The sequence below is a fragment of the Ictidomys tridecemlineatus genome, chromosome 7 (assembly GCF_052094955.1).
Source record: "Ictidomys tridecemlineatus isolate mIctTri1 chromosome 7, mIctTri1.hap1, whole genome shotgun sequence".
In the NCBI taxonomy this organism is placed as follows: Eukaryota; Metazoa; Chordata; class Mammalia; order Rodentia; family Sciuridae; genus Ictidomys; species Ictidomys tridecemlineatus.
Window position 1 is genome coordinate 22,354,483 of NC_135483.1, and position 23,732 is coordinate 22,378,214.

The 23,732-nt window shown below is 40.9% G+C and overlaps 1 long non-coding RNA gene across 3 annotated transcripts in view; it reads left to right on the plus strand.

Moving 5' to 3' along the window:
* Positions 1 to 23,732, plus strand: part of LOC120892922 (uncharacterized) — a 180,971-nt gene that overhangs the window by 59,387 nt on the left and 97,852 nt on the right. For all 3 annotated transcript variants that reach the window (XR_005737747.2, XR_005737749.2, XR_005737750.2), the window contains exons 2-5: positions 8,947 to 9,040; positions 10,534 to 10,692; positions 15,981 to 16,058; positions 17,540 to 17,681. This is a non-coding gene — a long non-coding RNA (uncharacterized LOC120892922). The remainder of the gene's footprint in view (positions 1 to 8,946; positions 9,041 to 10,533; positions 10,693 to 15,980; positions 16,059 to 17,539; positions 17,682 to 23,732) is intronic.

The following is a 23,732-nucleotide window of genomic DNA, read 5'->3' on the forward strand; positions in this document are numbered from 1 at the left end:
AATGTTCACATGAAAGGTTGCCTAGAGACAAAGGTGACTTTTCAGATGTCTTAAACCAGACACTCTGGGCCACTCTTGGCTCCTGTAAATAACTCCTGATTGCTACCCAGTGGCAGACTCCCAGCCACTCCCTCTTCTCCAGGAACAGAATTAATTCCTGATACCAAGGATTTCCTAAACCTCAACCCAAGCCATCTGGAGAAGGTGTAAGCAGTGTTAGTAACTTTCCCTTCATTTTTTTTTTAAGAGTAGGAAAGTGGTTCCACATGAATTCATAAAATTAGCATGAAATACATATCTGGATTTATCCATCAATGTTCACTGGTGCGTTGATACAGCATACACAGGTAACTAAGGGCTTCAATGCAAATAGCATTAGGAATCACAATACAGAAACTCATGCATGATCAACAGTCCTCAGTGCTTCAGAAAAAATAAATAGGAAACAATGCCAATTTGCTTCTGTTTGCTCCGAGGCTGAATTGATAAACTTCATAACAAGAAAGGGGTAGTTCATTTAATAGCATTTAGGAGGTTAGCCTGTTTAATTAAAGTTGTGGACTACTTTTTCCTTGTTATAGAATTTGCTTAAATTTTGAGGGTTCTTTTCAGCAATCTTGGGAGCTGTTTCTCCCTACTAACTCATTTATCTTTAAAAAATGGAGATAGATATTCGATTGTGACAAGAGTCCATCATTGATTTTTGAATCCGTGTAAGAGATGGGTTTTGTACCATGTGCCTTTAAATGGATTCAAAGCAAAAGGCAGGCAGACAGAGACTGATGGGATTTAAAAATTATTATTATAAAAGGCTTCAGTCTTTTAGATAGTTCTACAAAGTGTTTTGTCTGTGACAGGTGAATTCCCAGTCAAATGAAAAGGTGATCTTTTAACTCAGGTACTCTGGGAATATTTTAGAGGGTCCTATTTTTCCTCCTACCCTCCACAAATCTTTACAAAGCAAGGAGTCTGCATAGAAGAGAAACATCTCCACAGAAAACACGTTCAAGTGACAGGTTTTTATGGTCTAGACATTCCAGAATTTCATAAGATTTACAAGGCTCTAATAAAATGTGGTCGAAAACCCATAAAACTCCAGTGGCCTGAAATGAAACATTTTCACGAAGTGGAAATCAACCTGCTTTGATTAAAACGTAGTTCAAAGGGAAATAAACCAAAGTGATATAACAAATTTAGTTAACACAGTGCATTTTCCTCCTCCTCCACCACTCTTCCATTTTCCCTCTCACCAGTGAAAGCGTTTCAAGATGGCAAAGACACCACTGTTTATCTATTAGCCATGACAATCCTGAGACTATTAATTCTTATTAGGAATATGAAGAATAAATATCGATAACCTAAAATAGGGTTTTGGCAAACACACACACACACACACACACACACACACTAAAGAAGCACCATATACATCTTATTTTAGGGCAAGTCAATTCTGTTCAATTTAAATGTAGTTTCAGTGTTGGATCATAGGTATGTTTTCTATCAAGATCGATTTATTTCTATTGACTTTGTTGTTCCTATGAATTTAGAAACAGGTGCAAAGATACAGTTAATTTCAGTTCTTCTTGGTCCAAGCCTCATGCATGGTTGTGTGTTTGGATGGTGGTAGTAGCAATGAGATCCAGATCCTTCTGTGTCTGTGTTTGCAGCCTTAAAGGATGTATGTCTTTTTTCCATTTTGACAGGGAGAATCTTTAAGACCAAGAAGCTGAACGGAGAGAGACGCATTAGGAAGTTTAGCAGGTTGAGAAGGAAGCTTGTCAGTTGTTCTAGGGTTGTCAGGCCCTTGGAATTTGTCCCATACTAATAAAAATTTCAAGAAATTATGGTACACCAGAAGGCTAATAGTTTATGGTAAAGGGATAGTTATCCCTTTGTTGGAAGCACTGGGGATTGAAACAAATGCTAGACAAGTGCTTTACCACAGAGCTACACCATCAAACTCCTTTTCTAAATATTTTCGAGACAGGGTCTCTCCGAATTGCCCATGCTGGCCTTGAACTTGCAATCCTCCTGCCCCAGTCTCCTGAGTAGCTGGGATTACTCCTGACTAGGGGAGTAGTTTTCTAGCAAACAGATGATTTCTGTACACTAGCCATACTACCCCTCTCTAGTATCAGACACCTGTCAAATCAAGTTCATCATTTCAAGATTGCTTTTGAACCCCAAATCAAGTACAGATGTGTGAATGATCCACAAGCGAGTCTTCAGCTGTAGCACGTACTGGAACCATCTGGAATGACTGTAAAACACAGAGCATTTACATTTCTAACAGGTTCCCAGGTGCTGCTGCTGCTGGTGGTCAAGTGGCCACTTTAAGGATTACTGTCCTATACCAGTAATATGTAGCCCAGGTTGTATTACAACCTTGAGAACTATTACTACTTTGTTGTAGAGAATAATTTCCTAATGACTAGAATACTTGCGTCTGCCAAATGTCACTTTTTTGGGGGGACAATACTTGATAAGCAGCTACAAACCTAGTAACTAATGCTTGTCCTGCATCAGTCATCAAAGATACTATCACTAGGCATGTTGTTTGGTAGATATGTTGCAGCATAGTTGAAGTGGCCTTAACTTTTTTTTTAATATTTATTTTTGTAAGTTGTAGTTGGACATAATACCTTTATTTATTTTTATGTGGTGCCGAGGATCGAACCCAGGGCTTCGTTCGCATGTGCTCAGTGAGCTCCCTACGCTGAGCCACAACCCCAGTCCCTCAACTTTCTTTACTAGTTTTTAAATATCAATCACACTTTTCTGAGCATATTCCTTAGGTGCTTTGGTTTATAGCTGACTTTTGTAGTTAGAGTCTGGAAAATCTGCACTTCTTATTCGAAAGCACCTTTGAGATGGAGCTATTTCTCTAGACAGGCGGTCTCTTCTGTCATGGGTTGTTTCTTCCTGCTTTAATTCCAGAGGGCACAGTTTTCCTGGCATTGTCCTTCAAACGCAGGGGGTACATGCTAGTTTCCCACCTGTATTGATGGTACATAATGATATCTCATGTTTACTGGGAGGGTATTGTTCAGGAGTTAGGGAACACATCTTATATACACTAACTTTTTCCGTCTTCACCATAACCATATAAGGAATGTACTTTTATTATCCCAAATTAAAGATCAGGAAGGAAGCCTAAGGAAGGTGAAGGAGTTTTCTTAATTCATACTGATAATGTGTGGGCAAGCTAGGATTTGAACGCTGAGGTTAGATATCTGATTGTCTACTGGTTACTTTTACTGTCCGTGGTATGCGCACTGGGGAGAGGAACTATCTTCCAGGCCTGTCTGTTGACTTGGGCAGGGTCCCCACTGCTGCTATTCAGGTCGGTTCAGGACAGAGGCACTGGAACAGGAGGCTGAGAGCCACTGAAATTGAACTGTGCTTAACTGACTCAGTTGCGTTCTGACTGGTGTGAGCTCTGCCTCCTAAGCTGGGCCTCCTCCAACTCCACATGAAGGCTGTGACCACCCCACAGAGCAGTGGTTAAAAGGGAACTCCTGCTCTGCTCCTCAGGGAGAAAAAGGTACCCAGTCAACGTTTCGGGTCTCTTCCTGACCTCCTTCTCTCTATGGAAACCAGGGTGTTCTGTGACTGGGTTGGTGCTGGTGAATTTAATTTCAGGGTGTATGTGTGTGTGTGTGTGTGAGTGAGTAGTAGAATCAGAAAGCCTGATGGGGCATCACATCTTGTGTCTGAGGTTGATTCTCTAAAAGAATTTGAGGCAGGGATTTAAGTTCTTGTGATTTCCCGAGAGAGTGCTTCTCAGGAAAACCCATCGTGGAGCAAGGGGAACAGAATAGGGAAGGAACCATTGCTGAGTGATCAAGGACATGTGCACATGTCCTGGTTAAGGTTAAGCACATCTGCTCTTTGGGGGAAGACCTAGCACACAGGGAGATCACAGCAGTAGCTTGACCTTGAGACAAGAGGGCTGATGGCTTATGGGGAAACGGAAGGTGGTCTTGTACCTTCTAAGTGAAATGGTCCCATTGGCCAAGACAACTCCCTGATAAGAGGGCCATTTATGAGATGCTAAGCAGGCCACACTCACAGAAGCTGGGGGTGGGTGCACTGGCCCTACAGCTCTGCTCTCAAATTTAGTATGAACAGAAATAAAGATATATTTTTATCTTCTACTTGGCTCAGACATGTACTCTTCATGTAGAGGAAGAAATCTGATTATTACTCTAAAACCTCAGCAGTAGGCAACCAAGTTTTACTCTGCATTAATACCAGATTGAGATGGCTTATTTATAGAATAATCACACATTTGCTTAAGCCTTTCATCACAGCAATGTACGATAGAGTTTGTCTAGAAGAAGGAAATGAAAATAATAATTTGTTTGCTTTGCTTATTTTTCTTTCTAATAAATGAAGGGTACAACTTCTAGTTGTTTATTGTAAAAAAAAAAGTATAAAAGAGAACAGGAATAATTAAAGGAAACATAAATGGTACTTTTGGTTAATGTTGAAAATGCTCTAGCCACAAAGGCTCCGTAACATATTGGAGAGTATTCAGGCTTTGGAGAAGGGTAGAGATAGGTCCAAATTGAAAGTCCGCCTTGTGTAAGCCTCTTGAACTTAACTTCTTTTAGATTCATTCTCTTCACTTATAGGATTGTTGACTCAATAAAAGATTTAAAGCTTCTCCTATGGTGCCTGGCACATAGTGTGTACTCAAAACAAAGAGAAGCTAATATTGCTGTTAGTCAGCTTTGAATCACTGTGACTAAAATATCTGACAAGAACAACTTATAGGAGGAAAAGTTTATTTGGGGATCATAGTTTCAGAGGTTCAGTTCATGGTCATCCAACTCAATTGCTTTGGGCCTGAGATGAGGCAGAACATCATGGTTGAAGGGTGTGGCTGAGGAAAGCTTCTCAGCTCATGGCATTTGGCAAGCTGAGAAGGACAGAGAAAGAGGGGGCAGGCAAGGGTCCAGAGAAAAGATTTATACCCTTCTAGGCCATACCCTCCATGACCACTTCTTGCAACTAGGTCCCACCTCTCAGTAGTCAATGAGTTAATCCATCAAATCTGTTTTTACACTGAATCTACTGATGAAGCCAAAGCCCTCATGATCCAATCACTGCCCCAAAGTCCCACCTCTTAACTTTGCTACATTGGGAACCATGCTTTCAAGATGGAACTTTGGGGGAACATTCCAGATGCAGATAACAATTACTGAAATATCTCCTAAGCAATGCACTGGACACTGGGGGTACTAGTTTTAATTATGACACAGTTTTTGCTCCCAAGAATTCTTAGTCTGGTGAGGGAATGACTTGTGAGTAAATAATTATGATGTGTGGGACTTAACAGGTATAACTTTGGAAGAGCGGATGAGGAAGTAATTGCATGTGGGAAAACCAGAAAGTCTTTGCAAAGGAGAAGAACAAATGAGTTGAATTTTGTAAGATGTGTACAAACTTCATGAAGAACAAGGGAGGTCCAGGTAGAGAAAACTCCCCCCACCTGTCTTTCCTGAGCCCATTGTGACGGAAGCAACTTTCCTTTACTGGGCACTTCCACCATGATGCTCTGCCTCAGAGCAAAGGAACTGACCATCTATGAAACTGACACTTCTGAAACTGTGAGCCTCAAATCAACTTTTCTTCCTCTAAGTTGTTTTTGCAGGTATTTTGTTCACAGCTGTGCAAAATCGAATTAAAAAAGTGTTCATTAAGAGTTATTTAAAAACTCTATTTCTAGCCAACTGGATGTGGATACCTCTTATTATAAACCAATACGAACCCTCCATCTTTGTCCTATAAGCTTTTGAACTATGGTCGGCACTTCATTCCCATTCCTAAACATGACTTCTATGCTCATGAACCCTCAATAAATGATGATGGAGATGATTATGATATATTAATATAGGTATTTAGGATACAACTGAAGCATGTCAGAAAATGGGTATGAGTGTTTTGTTTAATTTACATTCATTGAATTGCAATTTAAGTGAGTCATCGGCTCAATGTTTACATAACTGTGATGATTTTTTTAAAATAAAAGGCATCTATATATTAAAAATGGCTTATTTTGTATGATCTAAGTGACAAATTCTAATATATCTCTGTAAATCAATACTTCCTGTTTTGTGATAGTTTAACTGAAGAAGATTATGGAGTTCAGATCTTTTAATTACTAAAGAGAAACAAAGAAATATTGAACACCTACCATGTTCTAGAAGCATTATGGCACCACTCAAGCTTCTCAACACCTTTGGTGGATACATGGAACAGTCACTACTATTTGCCCATCCACCCTCTACACTCCTTCTCACTAACAAAACTCTATATTTGTTCTGATATGAGGAGCTCTTGCCTAACCCTGGGAGATAAACAATGACTCAGCCCTAGTGTTATGCCCTCTCCCCCATGACTGGTTTAGGGGTGGCATGTGACTCCGTCCTGGCCAATGGGACCTAAGAAGACACCTTCTAGAGGCTTCTGGGTAAGATTTTTCTCTTGGTGGAAAGGCAAACTGCACAAGGGGAAGCTTTTCACACCTTCTGACAACTTGAGGAATTTGGAGGTGAGACTATGATTCTCAGAACTGGAGGAGCCATCTTATGATCATGAGCGAGGAGCCAAGACCATCTTAGAGAAACCAACAGGCCTTCTGAGCAGCTGAGCTGTAAGAATCACCCCCGAAACTGACTACCTGTGGACCGTGTGATATGTTAGAAAAACGAGCCACAATTATTCGAGCCAGTTTCAGTCAGGCATTCAGTCACTTGTAGCCAAAAGGATCCCTACTGATTTTCTATTCCTATTTACAGGTTAGGTTACTGAGGAAGAAACAGGCCAAACCATTAATTCAAGATCTTATAGATATTGAACAGGTATGAAAAACCACGTCTGTCAGACTGTAAGGCCCAGGCTCTGTGTCCTAGATGTTAAACAATTTTAATTTAAAGAAGAATGCTCCCTCTTTCATCACTTCATTACCACCCTGCTCCTTACACTCTAGGCATTTTCAGTAACTTCTTCTCATCAAACACAAGGTAAGACGTGATTCTACACCAACTAACTGTACTCTGAAACAGCTAATAGTTGCACTTTTGGATAGTTTGGTATGTACTTTGTGTTAGTGTTTTACATGCATTATTTTATTCTCACACTAACCTTGTGAGCTAGGTTGTTTCAGATGAGAGGATAAATTTCAGAAAGGTTAACAACTTGTCCAAACTCACAAGTCTCCTAAGAGGCAGAGCCAGGATATAAACCTCTTTTACCAGCATGTTTAACTAGTGTGGTGTACTTTGCATATTCCTTCAATCCCACCCTTCCATACGCCATCTCTGAAAATCCTGAGTAGAAAATAAAGTTTTCCCAGATTCTTTCCTACTTTTACAAGGCAACTGACTGCCAAAAGAAGTTTCTGCAAGAAGAATACAGTTGGCTTTTGCCAAGACAAAAAAGGAATTTACTTAATATGGTGCCCAGCTGCTTGCCAATAAATTATAATATCTTAGGTTGGAAGAGACTACAGAAGTCATCTTGTCCAGCCTTTCCTTCCCAGAATGGCGACCTCAGTCAGGGTTATTCAATCTTTGCATGGAAACTTCCATTGATCTTGGGATGGCTCTCTTTGTTGTAGTTTCAATTATTAGAGAACTCATTCTTTTTATGGATTTTTTTTTTGCAACATGATTTTAGAGAATCTAGGTCTACCTTCCCTGCAAGTGTAAGCTTTGATGCCATGATGATCTGAGCATATAATCTATTGAACATATAATATTACTAGTCCTTGATCAGCTTCCATTTCCTCATTATTGAAACAGGGAAGAGAATCTCTAGCACTATTGGGTCAGAGGAGAGATTAAAGAAGAAATTCACATCCCTACTACAAATTCCCAAGGGAATTCAAATGGTTTGTGTTGTTCCTACTTTAAGTGTAGAACTTTCTAGTCAAGTGACCTCACAAAAGGTTGGACAGGAAGTAGCTTGCCTTTGTGTCCACTGGTACATGATAGAAATGTCCTCTTTTAAGGGTTTGCAATGAGTTTACCTCATAAGGGACTGACTATAATGCGGTAGTTTCCTTCAGCAGAAGACCATAGGCCTGGTGGTAACTTAGAGTATAAAATAATTCTGCTTAGTAATCACACCTAGTTTGGCATATAAGTGTTCAATAAATATTAGTTCATTTCACTTGAAGACTTTTCTGTTTCTCACTGAGTTTTATTCAGGAACTATCCACTGAGCGCTTAATGTATTTGCATGTTTTCTGTCTTTGCTACAGCTCCCCTGATGCAGAGATTTCATCTTTCAACATTTTAGTCTTTTTTTTTTGTAGCTCAAAGAGGAGAAGTCCTCAAAGTTTGACAGTTATCCCAATTGATTGTAAGATACCAGCACACTACAGTGAGGAAATCAGAATTATTTCAGCCAAATTATTTCTAATCCCCACAATTCCTCACATCTTCATGTGATGGTGAATGGTTGAACATTTTAAATCAATAATGCTCACCTTGGAGGAGTCTGAAGCGTGGCCATGCACATGCTCATAGACTGATTCCCTATCCTTCTCTACTTCTTGTTGCCATAGTTGGGACCTAGTGGCCTAGGCCAGCACGACTCATGGTCCAGTTTTTCCCAAAGTTTAATGTAAAAATATCTTGGGGGAACATTTTTTCAGATTTATAAACCTCATCCTCACATATTCTGATTCATATGGAGCCTCAGAATGGACTTTAAAAATAGTAACTCCCATGTGAATAGATCATTTTGAGAAACATGCAGATAGGTTAAACCTCAGTGGCTTTCATGAAAGTAAAATTGTTGCAGCTTCCTTAGTTGTTACCTTCTTAAATTCAGATCCTGGGGCTCTTACTTCTTCCTTGAGAGAAAATATTATTTGTTTTTGACCCCAATGAAGGTGGTTGTCTTGTAACAACTCCCTGACATATCTTTCAGGACCTGGAGACTTACTGTGGAATCCCAGTCCATTATGTCTGGGTTTATTTTCTCTACACTCACTGAAGATAGAGATTTCTGAATCCAGAAAAAGGTAAGAGTAATTAATTAGATGAAAACTAATTCTGTGATGCATCTGTTGTGTGATAACATTGAACTGGAAACACAATAATCAAACCATGGGCACCACCTCTACAGTTGTCATCCTGGACTTCATTACTTAATTGCCCTTTGCGTTCTCAGCTGAGTTTATACTTGCATACTTATTTCTGGTTCTGGCTTTTGAGAGTGTGAACTCCCATTTTTCACTCCCTTGCTTGGCTCTGCACAACTTCTAGACTATGATAAAGTCTAGTGTTGGGTCATTTGTTTCTTTTGAAAACTGATATAATGATAATAATAAGCACCAATCGAGTACATGTTACATGTATTACATTTATTATATCATTTAATCCCCACAGCAAAAGTATGAAATTGGTCTATTCTTATGCTTAATTTTAAAAAATGAGACTGAAGCACCAACAGGTTGGTGTTACATGGTTGTGGAATTAGTATGCAGGCCATGGGTGCTCTCAGAAAGTGCCTTATATTGCTTTGTTCTATTTCTGCTGAACTCTCCCTTGCTTACAAAGAGACAAAGGAGTCTCTGGAAAAGCTGCCTTTTTCTTTAATGCTTGTGATAACATGGAAGTGGAAGGCTGAAGTTCCTCCTTGGAACTTCTTGGGCAGCATTTAATTCCATTTCCCCCCCCAAAAGAACATTTTTGAAACCATAACATTCCCTGTTATCTCCTCTAATAATGAGATCATCTCAATGATCCTGGGGGGGCTAGTTGTATTTTATCAGTGGCGCCTTTGTTACACAATTTACATTTTTGTTCTTGAAGATACAATAAAAGATTTATGTCTGATGGGCTATGATGTGGTTTGCATCTAAGAGAAAAACAATTCCTTCCAAAAAAATACCATATCCCCAAATGATTTCATAATTGCAAACAGTGTTGACGAGCTCTTTGCCTTAAATAAGTTTATAACATATTTGCTGTGTTTTGGTGTAGATATGTTTTGATGTGCTTGCTAAGGAAAAATAATTAAAACCCCTCTGCCATTTCTAATTGAGAAGAAAGAAATGCAACCCATTAGTTGATGTCTACCATCATAAGATTTTATTTTTTCTCCTTCATTTCATTCCAGATTTGTTTCAAGGATTAACTTGCGTTAAATAGTTTCAGGTCTGAACGTCAGCCATGTTTCTCATTATTGGAGATCAAAATGGCTTAATTCCCTTTGTGTGTCGGTGCCACTAAAACACAAAGGAATCTTAAAACTACAAATTTCTGATAGAAACACCACATTTTCTTAGTCACTCTGCCCAGCAGAGCTTGTGCTTTTTGTGCATTTACTGCTGAAACAATTATTTGTGCCAACAAATCCCAAGGTTCTGATGTCTTGCACAGGTTAGGCAAGAATTCTAGCAGTGGTATTGTGACTCCAAAAGTCTCGTCACTCTTGTACCTGCAAAAATGTCATTGTGACTTTTGTTTTCTAATGTTCACTGGATCACAGTTGTGTTTGGTCTCTACGCAGAATGTGGCCATCCATCTGATGGAGTAAGAACTCAACATCTAAATTAATCCAGGAGCTTCTGGATTTCAACAGACTTGTCTTTAAATTCTGATTCAGCTACTAGCTATGTGACCTGGGTGGAGTTTGAAAATCTTCCTCATCTGCAGAATGGGATTAATGGTAGGTACCTGTTTATTGACTGTAGAAAAGCTACAAGGAATTGATGCCGTGTCAAGCAATTGCCGAGCACATTACTGCTATTGTGTGTTGCACTGTTGCACCGAAGGCGAGAGACTTCTGGAGAGTCTTCCCAGCTCTAGAATTTCATTGTGACTTTTCTAGACTTGGTTGCCTGGTCAATTCAAGCTACATAATTAATACTAATGAAAAACTGGGGGACATGGAAAAATGGGGGCAAGAAGTAGTATCCTTCTTCCCTGCTGAATATCGGAACCCATTGAGGAAAAAGACCAAGAGGTTTGGGAAATGGTTCCATTAGTGAGCAAGGACACACATTTGTTTAACAGCTGGACAAAGATGGAGGTGCCAAGTCTAGTTCTATTTGGACTGACGAAATGAAGAGTAAAGACTGAGGCATGGGGCTGTGGCTTCTCCATGGAGAACCTCAGAATGAGCTGTGTTTATCCTGTCAGCTGGCCTCAGGCACTGGCCTCCCTCCTGAGGAGCAAAGAATATGTATTCCCATCTGTCAGCTTGTCAGGGTAGATGAAGGGGGTCTTCAGGCACATCTCGAACTCACCAGTCCGTCCTCCACCTGGAGAGAACCATCAGGAATACAAGTGAGTGTTCCCCTGATAGGATTATGTACCTTAGAGTCTAGAGAGTTTAAGAAATAAATGACCCAGATTTGTCACTTCCTGAAGACACAGTTTATGGAAGATAAGCTTAGACCGAGGTATTTTATTTTACTTGTAGGTTAAACTAGTTCATATCAATAAACTCAGTCTTTTCTCCTAAGTCCTCAGAGTCCTGGTGACATAATATCCTATGCAGAGGTGGGAATTCAGCAGAGAATCTTTTCCTGGGCTGTTGCCCTCCCATCTCCCTACAGCTTCTTTCCTTCCTTTCTATTTATGACCCCAATTATGGATCTTACCTGTACTGCTCCTAAGTCTTCATACAGAAGTAACTGTTGGCATGGCATCAGCTGCCAGACTGGTGATAAAGCAGCTGACGTTTGATTTCTCCTATGCTTAAACTCTGAGCAGAGGTAAATTGTTTTATGACAAGACTTGGCACCTCCATCTTTGTCCAGCTGTTAAACAAATGTGTGTCCTTGGTCACCAGTGGAACCAGACTAGAGGGGTGTAGATAGCTGAATGTGTGCCATAATTACTACTGTTAAAACAACTCGAAGCACATGTCCTACTGACAGGGGTGTGGGGATGGCAGGCGGCACATGCGCCACACAGACGTTCTGAGGTATGTTTTCAAATTGTGCTTAGCAGGAGGTCCCAGCCACACACACACACTTTCAGAATCTCAGCTTGTGCGTGAGGAGAGGAGTCGCATAACACATGCACGGTCCCTTCTTTCTGTGCTGTTCACTTCAAGGGTCTTCTTAAGATCAGAAGCCTTTTCCTCTGTGCTGAGGCTTTTCTTAAACTACTTTTATTACAGTACCTGTATCATGGCTTTTTAATTTTTTAAACCCATTTTGAGTTTCTCACTTGGCTGAGAACCCTGCAGGCTTGTTGAAGCCACCTTGTTCATAGTTGCTTCAGGAGCACTAAGCACACGGATCCATGGGAAGAGCTCAGAGAATATTTTAGGATTTTCTTTTTCTTTCTTTTTGGTACCAGGGATTGAACCCAGTAGCGCTTAACTACTGGCCATATCCCCAGCTCTTTTTTTCTATTTTATTAAGAGACAGGGTCTTGCTGAGTTGCTGAGGGCCTGGCTAAGTTACTGAGGCTGGCTTTGAACTTGTGATCCTCTTGCCTCAGCCTCCCCAGTTACTGGGATTGCAGGTGTGAGGTTTTTCTTAGTAGGTACTTCCTAAGTCACGTGACTTTGCTTTGTTTCTAGCCATGATCTGTAGACTCAGATACTCAGATTCAAGGGGATCCAAGATCCCTGAGAAGTTGACTGCATTACTATCTTTTTTTGGGACATGTTCACTGCCAAAACACTGGGATACCTGGGCTCCCGAGTTTTCAACACCGCAATGTAAAGAATCATGTTTCATCTACACCTTGAACTCTGCTGTGTCAGTCTAACCCGTTCTTTTTTGTGCAAGGAATGTCAAGACTGGAACCTGTACATAAAACTTCAGGCACAACTAAAACACAGTAATTAAGATAAATAATATTTCAACCCAATATTTTTAAAATTCTAAATGAATGCAGACTTTTTGCTTATCAAAATTTTCAATAAAGACAGTTTCAGTATTCTCAATTTTATTTTCTGCCTCAAATGGCTCTTCTTTATTGATTCACTTGCTTCACCCTACTTCTGGCCTTGAAGAAGACAGAACTGAGGAGAAGTCTCCTTGGCTGTGACTTTGCTGATTTTTTTCTTATCCTCTTCTTTTTTGGTGTGTGTTGGAGATGGAGGGTGGGAGATGGTACAGGTTTCAGGTAGAACCCAAAGGTAAATGCACGGTCATAAAAAATAGAACTTGTTGTCAAATCTGAAGTGCCTGTATTAAGAAAGATTTAGTAGGGAAAATATTGCATATTTAATAACTGAATAACAAAAGACTGAAATAAATAAAATTTAATAACATCTAGCAATAAGACTGCAATATTTATTCCTCATTTGAATGTGCATAGCTTCATTTTTATTTGCCTTGTCCTTTATTGGAACTGATTTTTTTTAGAGGGCTTTTTCTTAAATTGCTCTGGATTTCCTCTAAGCAGTACAGGATGCTCTTGTATGCAAAGTTACTTATAAATGAGAGCAAATGTGTATGAAATCGGCAAATGTTCCAAATGCGCCATTCTTTCCTACTGGAAGAGCTTTCTTCATTTACATAGGAGAACATGAAGCCAGAAAAAGGGGAAAAACACAAACATGAAATCTTCAAGAGGCTTTTGGAAACACAGCAGAAAAACAACAACAAAGAGCCAGACTGAGTGGTTTTTGAATTTCTTGCAAAGCGGCAGCTACGAGGGGAAGAGTTCTGTCCCTGGGATTGTTCAGTTGCTGGGGCTGGACAATAAGGTGCTACTGCTGTGCAGGCTCTGGATGGGAGGGAGAGGGGAAGATTGTGTAATTGTAGAAAAGCATCTTGAAACTTTTTCAGTTTCATTTGTTTCCAAACAGGAAAACAAAGTGCTGAAGAAGCTTGAAGAGAAGGGAAGCCCCAGGCAGTTTTTCTCTGTTGAGGCACAGCTGTGGCTGTATTGCAATATCTCCCAAGTGTTTTCTTTGGATCTCTTTACCTGATGCCAATGGTACACAACAAAAGTAGCAGAGAGCTGCTTGGTTGGAATGAAATCCGGGTAAAAACTCTTTGAGTTTTCTCCTTGCCTCTTTCTGGAGCAAAAGGAGTGTCTAATTTGCTTATACGTGCAAGTGTCACCCACCCAACACATACAAGCACACTCACACACAAGTTCGGGAGGTGCAGGTTGCAGGCAAGCTTTCCTGCTGAGCCGATTGTGGGAAGGTACAAAATCTTGGCCCACAGTGTGCAAAATGAGATGCACATAGACCCACTACTTAAGACTAGATTGCTCGTTTTTTTGACCCCTCCCACAGACAGAGAACTGCAGATCTGAGGGAGCAACATTTCCCCTGGATGAGTCGTCTCATGGCTGGTTGCACATTAAAAACACCTAGGGAGCTTTAAAAACTATGGATGCCAAAGCCCTACTTCAGTCCTATTAAATTAAATGTCCCAGGGGTAGGAAGCATGCATCCAAATTTTTTTACAGCTCCCCAGGTGATTGTAATGTGCAGCCAGAGTTGAGAGGTCCTGACCCAGAGCTGGGGCCCACAGACGGCTCTTTTCTCTTGTCAGGTTCGACACTCCACCCCAACAGCTCCAACCAGCAGTGGAAGCTAAGACCTCTTACAGTTTAATTCAGTTCAGTGACATACAATTCAATTCAATAAATACTTTTTTGACTGCCTTTTTACCTTCAATTTCTGATTGTGTCTCCTGTGTGAGTAGTAAGAATTCTGTTTTCCAGAAAAGAGGGCAGAGATACTTAAATTTGTCGTATTTGTTTAAAGGCATATATTAAAAAATTACCCTCTTAAACATGGATCACAAGTTGCTAAAATTATCCATTGGATTTAGAAATCATCCTTTCTCTCGCACTGAAAGTACTAAGTAGAAATGTGTTTGTATGTACGTAAGACATTTATCTTTAAATTTGTCCATTTATTCAGTGGTGTTATTAAGCATCGATGAACTAAGATAACTATGACAGTGTACTGAGCTTGTGAAGACTGCCCAGACTAGGAGATGTGATACATGGGCAGGAAATTCAAGTACTGTGAACTGCAGAGGCTGGAAGAGATGTGTAGAAAAAGGAAGTTGGAGATTTCTTCAGAAGGAGGAATTGTGCCTGGCGAGGTGGAAGGCTTACAGAGGAAGTATGGAAAAGGAGCCATTCTCCATGGAGGGTTTCAGGCAAGGGAGGAACGTGCTTTTTGGAGATCAGAGTTAAATGTCTGGTTGGAGGCTCCTCAGGGCACACAGGAGATGGGAAGATGCTGCCAACTGCCTTTGAGCTTAGACTATTTGACCAGTGGTTCTAAACCATTCTTACCGCATGGCTGAGTTTCAGAATCATGAATTTGCAGCTATCCTTGAGCTTGCAACGGTTGAGAGGGTACTGGTGGAAGGACTGGGGCTGCCGGCTCTTGGAATGCGGTGGGGAGGACTTGTGGAGAAGCAGAATGGAGGCTGTAGAATTGGATTGACCTGGGATTTTGTACGCTGGCTGTGGCATCCTGGGGAAGCTACTCAACTTTACCGTGAAGTTATACTTCTTTGACTTTAAAGCAAAGATACTCAGACTTACCACAGAGGCTTTTCATTTTATAGATGAAGGTTCAATGTATTAGATGTCACATAAAGTGTACAATAAAATGCTTGAACACAGGAAATGTCAATAAGTTGTAGGTCTCCCTTTGAGACAAGTTTTTTTTTTTTTTTAATTTTATTGGTGTTTACTTGCTCTTCTTTCCACCCTTGGCTTTCTCAGATCACACTCACAGGCCAGCACAATAGCTGATGAGGAGGAGTGTGTGATTTTTAGATATATAATATAAAGTGTGCTTTAGGAAGAATTCACAAAAAAAATCACCCTTAAAAAATAGTCTAGAAAGTTCTCAGGCTCATCAGTGTTTTCTACCCCACAGATCCGTTCTGTAGTTCACTGTCTCTGCCTCCAAAATTAAAGCCCCCACAAAAATAACAAGCTCAGTGCTTCTGCAGCATTGACTCTTGAGTTCACAGCTTGTTCATTCTTCCTCCTCTGCATCCAAAGACGTGGTGAAGAAGGTTACAGAGAGAAAGACCTTGAAGAATGAGTGGAATTTCCTATGGCCGAGGACAGGCATTCCAGGTGGGGAGATTGATATGCGTAATGGCATTTTGTTCTTTACTGTAAGGAACAAAATACAGTAGAACAGTTGTTTGGGGGAGGACACAAGAAAAGTAGGGAAGTAACCTCAATATTTTCCCTGAAGCTACAGAATCTGACTGGAGAATAAAACTCACACAATTGTGTGTATCCCATAAAATATCCCATATCTCTTAGGGAAATCTGGTTCCCAATGTCTTTAAGATAATTGCACCTCATCTTTTATTCTGTGATTTTTATTTCTCCTTGTGTGTTTGTTTATGTCTTCCCTTGTGTCTTCTGAGGGACATTTGTGACGAGGTCCCCATCTTGGCTCACTGGGAGTTCATCTGCTCCTCGTGGCTGTTCTTTCTCCACCTAAAGTCACAATCTGTTCTTGGGAAGACTCACTACTCATGTGCACAACAGCCGATTGTGAGATTGAAAGGGAGAAGTGCAATCACAGTTGGGCTATGAGCGCTGGCGTGGAAGAAGTCCGATAGCCACAGACCCTCTTTCTGTACATGTGTCCTTAATAATAAAGAAGGGGTAGGGGGTCAAGAATGCTAGAAGGGAGCGGAGTCCTAGCTAGATAGCTGAGGGAGTGCACATGATGTCAGCAATGAATTCAGGCCCTACTTTCTGTTTTCCTATAAAAATCCTATTTTAGTTGTGGTATCTTTGACGCATCTGCTGGCATAAGCAGGATATATGCCACAAATAAAGATTCAAAAATATCTCTTTCTTGTAGAACTTGGAAACAGTAATTCTGAAATTAAAGCCAACCTACAAAGGATCCAGAAGGATCCCAGGCCCTTTCTAATGCAGAGAGCAGTGAAGTCCGTGCTGAATCCAGGCACCTCTGAAGTGCAGGCTCTAACGTACCGAGGGGAGACAGCTCTGACAGGAATGAGGTCCTGAGCTCATAACTCGGAAGACTCAAGTCAGAGCTGAGTGATCTCTCGGTGGTCAGGATATGTCTGGAAGAAATATTCATGCCCCAAAGTGAAGAGCCATGAATTGGCTCCCCACCCCAATCATGAAGGTGAAAACTTCAAAGCTTTAGAGTAACTGCTCACAGAGGGTAGGAGGTTGATCACCAGGCAGCACAGAATTGTTTGGTAAATTGTTTTGGCAGCTTTACCTAAAAAGAGGATCAATAGTTTGTACAGTCATGCATCAGATATCAACACTGAGGTCCATGATGGGACCTGCAGGAAAACGGTCTCATGGCGTTAGATGGCTCATGGACCTTCATCGCTGGCTCGGTTTGTGTCAGCACACTCTGTGATGTTCCCATAGCAGTGAAGTCGCCTAATCCAGCGTTTCTCAGAACCCACTCCTGTTGTTAAGTGACACATGACTATAATTAAAACCCAGATGGCCTCTTGAAAAAATAATCTGATATAAATCTAAAGTGACAGATTATTTGAGTTGAGAGGGACTCCATTGCTCATTGAAGTCAATCTTCTTATTTTATTAAGGAAACTGATGTCCAGCTACTTCCTGCCATAGCCAGGAGCAGAATTCGGGTCTCCCAAGAGCTTTGTGTGCTCTGTTAACGCCCAGCACTCTCTTCATATGGAATCCCAGGAGCATCCTAAACATTGCTGAGCGAGTCCCAAGGTAGGTGTGAGGAAGAATGGCTGTGCTATAAGACTCCTCTGGAAAATCTGACAAGTCAGTGTGAACCCTGGGAAGAGCAAGCAGCCCCCGATCACACAGGCAGTCCCTATAGGGGTGTGGCTTTTGAGCTCAGTTCTTCAGGTCAGCTTTAAGATTTGAGGGGGAAACAAAATAGAGATTTTGTTTAGAAACAGAAGATGGAGAATTCTTCAAAATTTGAGCCAGGCTATCCCAAGTCAATGCAGAAGGAGCCAGGGGAAAGGGGCCCAGATGCCCAGGAAATGAGGCAGGGAAGTGGGCCCCAGGCCAGCTGGTTGTGGCCGAAGGCGGGGGTGGTTGTGGTAATGATGAGGGTTTGAGAAAACATAGGTGCCCACGCATCTCAGGGACCAGAGGGGCAGACAGAGCCATCTGGGAGGGGGAGGCTGCCTCCAATAATGCTGACAGCACGTCAAAAACTTCAGCTCTCAGTAATGTTGCTGATGGGAGATGAACTGGGCTCTGAACTCACTGATGGTATGTGAGATATGAACTTGCTGATGGGCTGTGAACTCAGTGATTTCTTACTGAGTCCAAGGGAGGAAAAACATCAGATCACCATGCCTCAGAGTTCACGTTATGGAGTAAGGCAAAAAAATGTCCACAAGTGACTTCTGTTTAGCAAGGAGATATACCCTGAGAAAGTAGAGAGCTGGGAAATTTTTTCCTTTAGTATTAACAAGTGGCATTTTTTACTATCTCTTGATCTCCTCACTCCACCATGCTAACAGTTTTTTTTTTTTTAAAGAATCATCTTCTGGCATCTATATATCAATATATATTATCTATATATCCTAAAGAATATGATGATTTAAAAAAGAAAATATACTGATTGACAGAATGTCTAGAAAAAAAACATGGGAAACAAAGAACCAGAGTTCTGGAAACGGGGTTTGTGAGGATGAGACTGAGATCTCTGTTGTCTAGTGGAGAGAAACATTCTTAACAGCAGGTATTATTGCCTGTGAGGTGAGGCAGTGGCAAAGGTGGTGTAGGTCAGTGTGAAGGAGATTAGAATGGACCTAAGAAATTATTGGTAGACAGCATAGACCAAGGATGGAGACAGAAACTATGACCTACAATGAGAAATTTCCTACTTCTCAAACTAAGGGATTATTCAATGATATAGTGAGGGCTAATTTTAAGATTAGTCATAAATCTAGACTGTGTTGTTTCTCAGAAATATTATTGAACACACATACAGATATGATACAGTGGATTGAACCTATTTCTTGAAATAGGTTCATTTTTTCTTCCTCAGTGAAGAAATTTTGGTTTTCTACACCACCCTGAGTTATAAGCATCCCTCAAAGACCTGTTGGAACAGCTTTATAAAACAGGTGGTCTGACTGGTCCCTCCTTGGGTCCAGATGTAGTTGCCACTGTGGGTAGAATCAGGAAGCCACCCTCTCACAGGATGTTCTTGAATGAGGCCAGGATGTTAAGAAAAAAAATAAATAATAATCTTGCAATTACACCTCCCTACCACTAGATGATATGCATGTATAAGCAAGATAAAAATCCTCCGACATTTCCTTTCCACAGTGATGAGTGGGTCAGTTAAAGTATCCAGAATTCAGTCACAGATGTTGTTAGGAATGACAAGCAAAATGTGAAAATGAAGAACTGTCAGGACTGATTGGGATAAGAAATACAATAACAAATCTATTGAACACTTATCGTTTAACCCAGGGTCATTAAATTACAGAGCCTGTGGGCCCAATCCAGCTCCCCACCTGTTTTTTTTTAAATAAAGTTTTATTAGAACATGGCCACACTCACTCATCTGTGGTTGATTTTGATCTATTATGGCAGAGAGGAATAATCAAGGCAGAGTCTGTAGGAACTGCAATGTCTAAAATATTTTTTATCTCATTTTTATAGAAAAAGTTTTCTAATACCTGGTCTAAGCACATAGGGTCACACTAATTTAATCCTCATAATTTTATGGTTATGAGTATATATTATTTTTTACTTTACAGATAAAGAAATTGATTAAGGACATGAAATGAATTCTGGCACATGTATTAGATGACTATCAATGACATACAGGACAAAGGCTATAACTATTCATGTAAGACACCCTAAATACCACGGGGATGGTGTACCAAGATAAATAGCCATTGCTTCCAAGTAGTCTGTAGGGGAACTAGAAAGATAAAATTTAAATGATTGCAAGGTTGACTGGCCTTCTGTGTTACATAGGTAGAGAGGTACCTGGGATAGAGTAACTGATCACCTTCTCCCAAAGGGGTACTGGAGAATATATATATATATATATATATATATATATATATATATATATATATATATATATGTGTGTGTGTGTAATATGTGATTTATTATTGTTATTGTTATCGTTATCTTGGTGGTTAACCCAAGGTTGCTTCACTACGGAGTTACATCCTCAGTCCTTTTTATTTTATTTTGAAACTAGCTCCCACTATGTTGCCAAGGCTGGCCTAGAACTCACAATCCTCCTTCCTCAGCCTTCTGAGTAGCTGAGATTGCAGGTGCATGCCCCCACAACTGGCTAGTGAGAATATATTTTAAGAAACCATTCTGACACAACATTTCATAAGACATCAGAGGAAACAGTGTTCGATTGTGATTGGAACATCTGTAGTCAGATGGAAAACACAGGGAGATGGAGGCCAAGGAAGGCTTCCCTTTATGTCTTGGTTTCCCCTAGTCCAAGGAGGTCTTTGATCCTCCAGTGCTAGAATCTGGGTGCACCTGGCCCCTCCCTGGCATGGGGAGGTGAAGGGTTGGGTTAGGGGGTGGATGGCATTCAGCTTTACAGTTTCCCAGACTCCTACTCACCTTCAGGAAAATATTCCCTGATGTTTTGTAGTGAGCAGTGATGTACTAGGATTCTTCCTGTCTGTTCATTCTACTAACTGCTCAGTCCACACTGATAATTGCTGGACTTTGTTATTATTGTTATTATCATTATTTCTTTGGGGGTAACTGATTGCCTCAGAGCCTCACACTGTGAGGAGGAGAAGGAATGATAAGGAATTGAGTTGGTGGTCCAGCCAACTTGATCCTTGCTCTCATATAACATGACAGGGCCATATTGCCTGGGCTGTCTGAGGGTTCTCCATGTAGATACTTGCCTGGCTTCTACTCTTCACTTGTTTTGCTTGGGGGAACCCTCTCCTGCTAAATTCTTCCGCATTTTGATGTTCTGCTTCCCCAGGATACTACACCATCCCTACAAAATAAAGAAGTTTGGCAGACTTATTCTACACATTAAGAAGCTCCTTTCCCTAAGTCTTTGTTGACTTTAAAAAAGGAGGTGGTGCTGATGTTTAATGTTTCTTTGGGATGGGGCAGGGTGTGAGTCGAGGTCAGGATGAAATGACAGGAAAGAGAAACTCTGGGGCCTAGCAGGGGATATCATTCCCGTTTTTGTCAAAGGGTCTGAAATAAACAAAATTTTCCATGATGAGCATCAATTGCTTCTAAAGAGCAACCATCAGAATTATATGAGAAATTTCTTTTTTTTTCATTTAAAAATAGTTTTAATGTCAGTTAACAAAAATATTGGGAAATTCATGTGAGTTATTTTACTAACTTTTCTTATGAAATAATATGTGCTTTATAAAATAGAGAAATTTCTATTCTTTCAAATAACATGACCTGGGCCTTTTGGGGGTGGTGGTGATGGATTTGCCCCAGGCTTCATTATAGAATGGATGTCCTCTTTAGAGGAATAGGTGCAAGGCAGTGATACTGGATGAAACTAATCTCGGGGCCAGGTATGGGGTGCATTGGAGAAGAAAGAGAATAGAAAGGAAAATACAGCTCAGTGCAAAGATGTATATGCATGACTTTGCCTTTCACTAAACCTTCTGTGCAAAATGATCACATTTTAAATGTCATTGCCATGATAACAATTGTAGTTGGAAATAGCTGACATTGAATCAATCACTGCAACAGGAACTCTAACCAGGAGTGGTGATGTCTATCTGTGTCCCTTTTGTCTATGTGCCATGTCCTGCTGTGCCTAGTTTGGGATGGTCCACAAATATAGCATAATGAGGAAAATGTCAGAAAAATGGATTTCGTGTTTGCTTTGATCCCAGTCTTTTTTCCCAGTTGGTTTGAAGAGCAGCTTATTTAACAAATATTATTTGTCTTTATTCTCACTATCTTCAGATGTCTGTTTGAGACCACATCCTTGTCTCCTTGTATTAAATGAGAACCGGTTAAGAAGCAAGGATTAAATCTGACTTATCGAAATAGGTTTTCTTCAAAACTTAATTCTCCATCCCGCCCCTGGTATTTGGTGGAAGTGTTTATCCAGAAGGGCTCACTTTCAAAATCTGTGTTATTGGGTGGAGAAACGAGGGTTGAAGTCCATCCCTGGTGACGTCAAGGGGTGTCAAATTTGGCCTGCTGCTCGCACTTCCTGTTGACTCCAACAGAAAGGCTGCAGTTGTCGCACAGTCAAAAAACATGAAGCTCTGAGACCGTCTGAATTACTAATCACTACACGTCCTGTTCAGTCTAACCACTTTCCAAGTGATTAAATAAACCAGCCAGGTCCGTGACTCAGCTTCCGAGGGGGGAGCAGGCTGATGGTGCATCTCGGCTTCCAGTTCCCAAGGTTTGGTCCAGGGCTGCCTCCCACAGCGGGAGAAGCCCCCGGCCCCCTTTGGAACTCATTCCTCCCTGGACAGGAAGACGTACACAGACGATGAAGTGTATGGTTTACTGGAGAAGGGCCACCTCACCATGAGTCTTGGAGGGAAAGGGCTGCAAAAATGTCATCTTTCATCGGTTGGTGTCACTCCTTGGAACCAGTCACAAGTAGCTGGGTGTGGTAAGGGCGAAGCTGTCTGAAGTTTGAAAGAAGAAAATATATTGAGTAGGAAACACTAACTTTTTCCTCTTTTTGGCTTCGCTGTCAGTAGATACAGTATTCCCCTTGTTTGTTTCGGTAACTACCGAAGGTTCAGGGAGGAGATGTCACCATTTTGGAGTGATGCCTTCGCCCAGTTTTCTAAAGGATCAGATGAATCTTGCTGCTTTTACTAAGCTCCTTGTCCAGTTACCATGTAAAAGCAGCGTGGAGTCAGAGGTGGAAACAGGGTGGGAGTATAGGAGCCACTGGGGAACTGGATTCCAGGAACTCCCAGTCTCATATGCAAATTAGATTAAAGTGCACTGCAGCCAGGGCTCCCAGGGCAAATAATTCCCATTCCCGCCTTTTCGTCTTGGTATTATCTCTTGTGGGAATAAAGAAGTCACTTTCAATTTATTTCAGCTACTGCCTTGTTTTTTAAAAAAAGGATGTTATATATCTCACTTTGCTTAAGGAAGCTCCTTACCCAGGAACCTGGGGAATTCTTAAAACCAGAGATGTCCAGGCCCTTGACAGAAAATACTGTAAACAAATCAAAGTCTTATTCTCTCAGAAAGAAGTGGAGTCTTTTGAATGGCTGGTGTCACCACATCCTTCAGGCGGTTTTCAGACTTGGCATGAAACTTTTAGTCATTTCTCATCTTCCCTTTGTTTTGATTAGTCGATGCATGATAACTTGACAACATTCAAATGTGAAAACTTGAGGAAGGGAGGGTGGCAAGGGAGGGAAGCAACCTTCCAGCCAGCAATTTTTTTCTTTTTAATTAAAAAAAATTTTTAAAAATAAATATGAATATTTCTTCAGCACGGGCCCTGAAGGTGAACTTGAAGAACACATCCCAAGCCACAACCTGGACTATCTGAGTGCCGCCATTGCAGAGCTATCTGGCAAAAAGATGTGAAGCTTGTGCACAGCAGAAAGCAAACATGCAAATTGCTCCTTTCCCAGGACACCCGCGCTGCGGCTGCATCCACGCAGATGTGCTGCGGGCCTTGCAGAGAGCATCTGTTTGTTCTATTTATGGGGGAAAAGATGCATTTGTGAACTCAGTACACACATAACTTTCTTTTATTTGATTCTTCTTCTTCTTCTTTTTTTTAAATTTCATTCTGGAACCAAAGAATGTTATAGTAGTTAG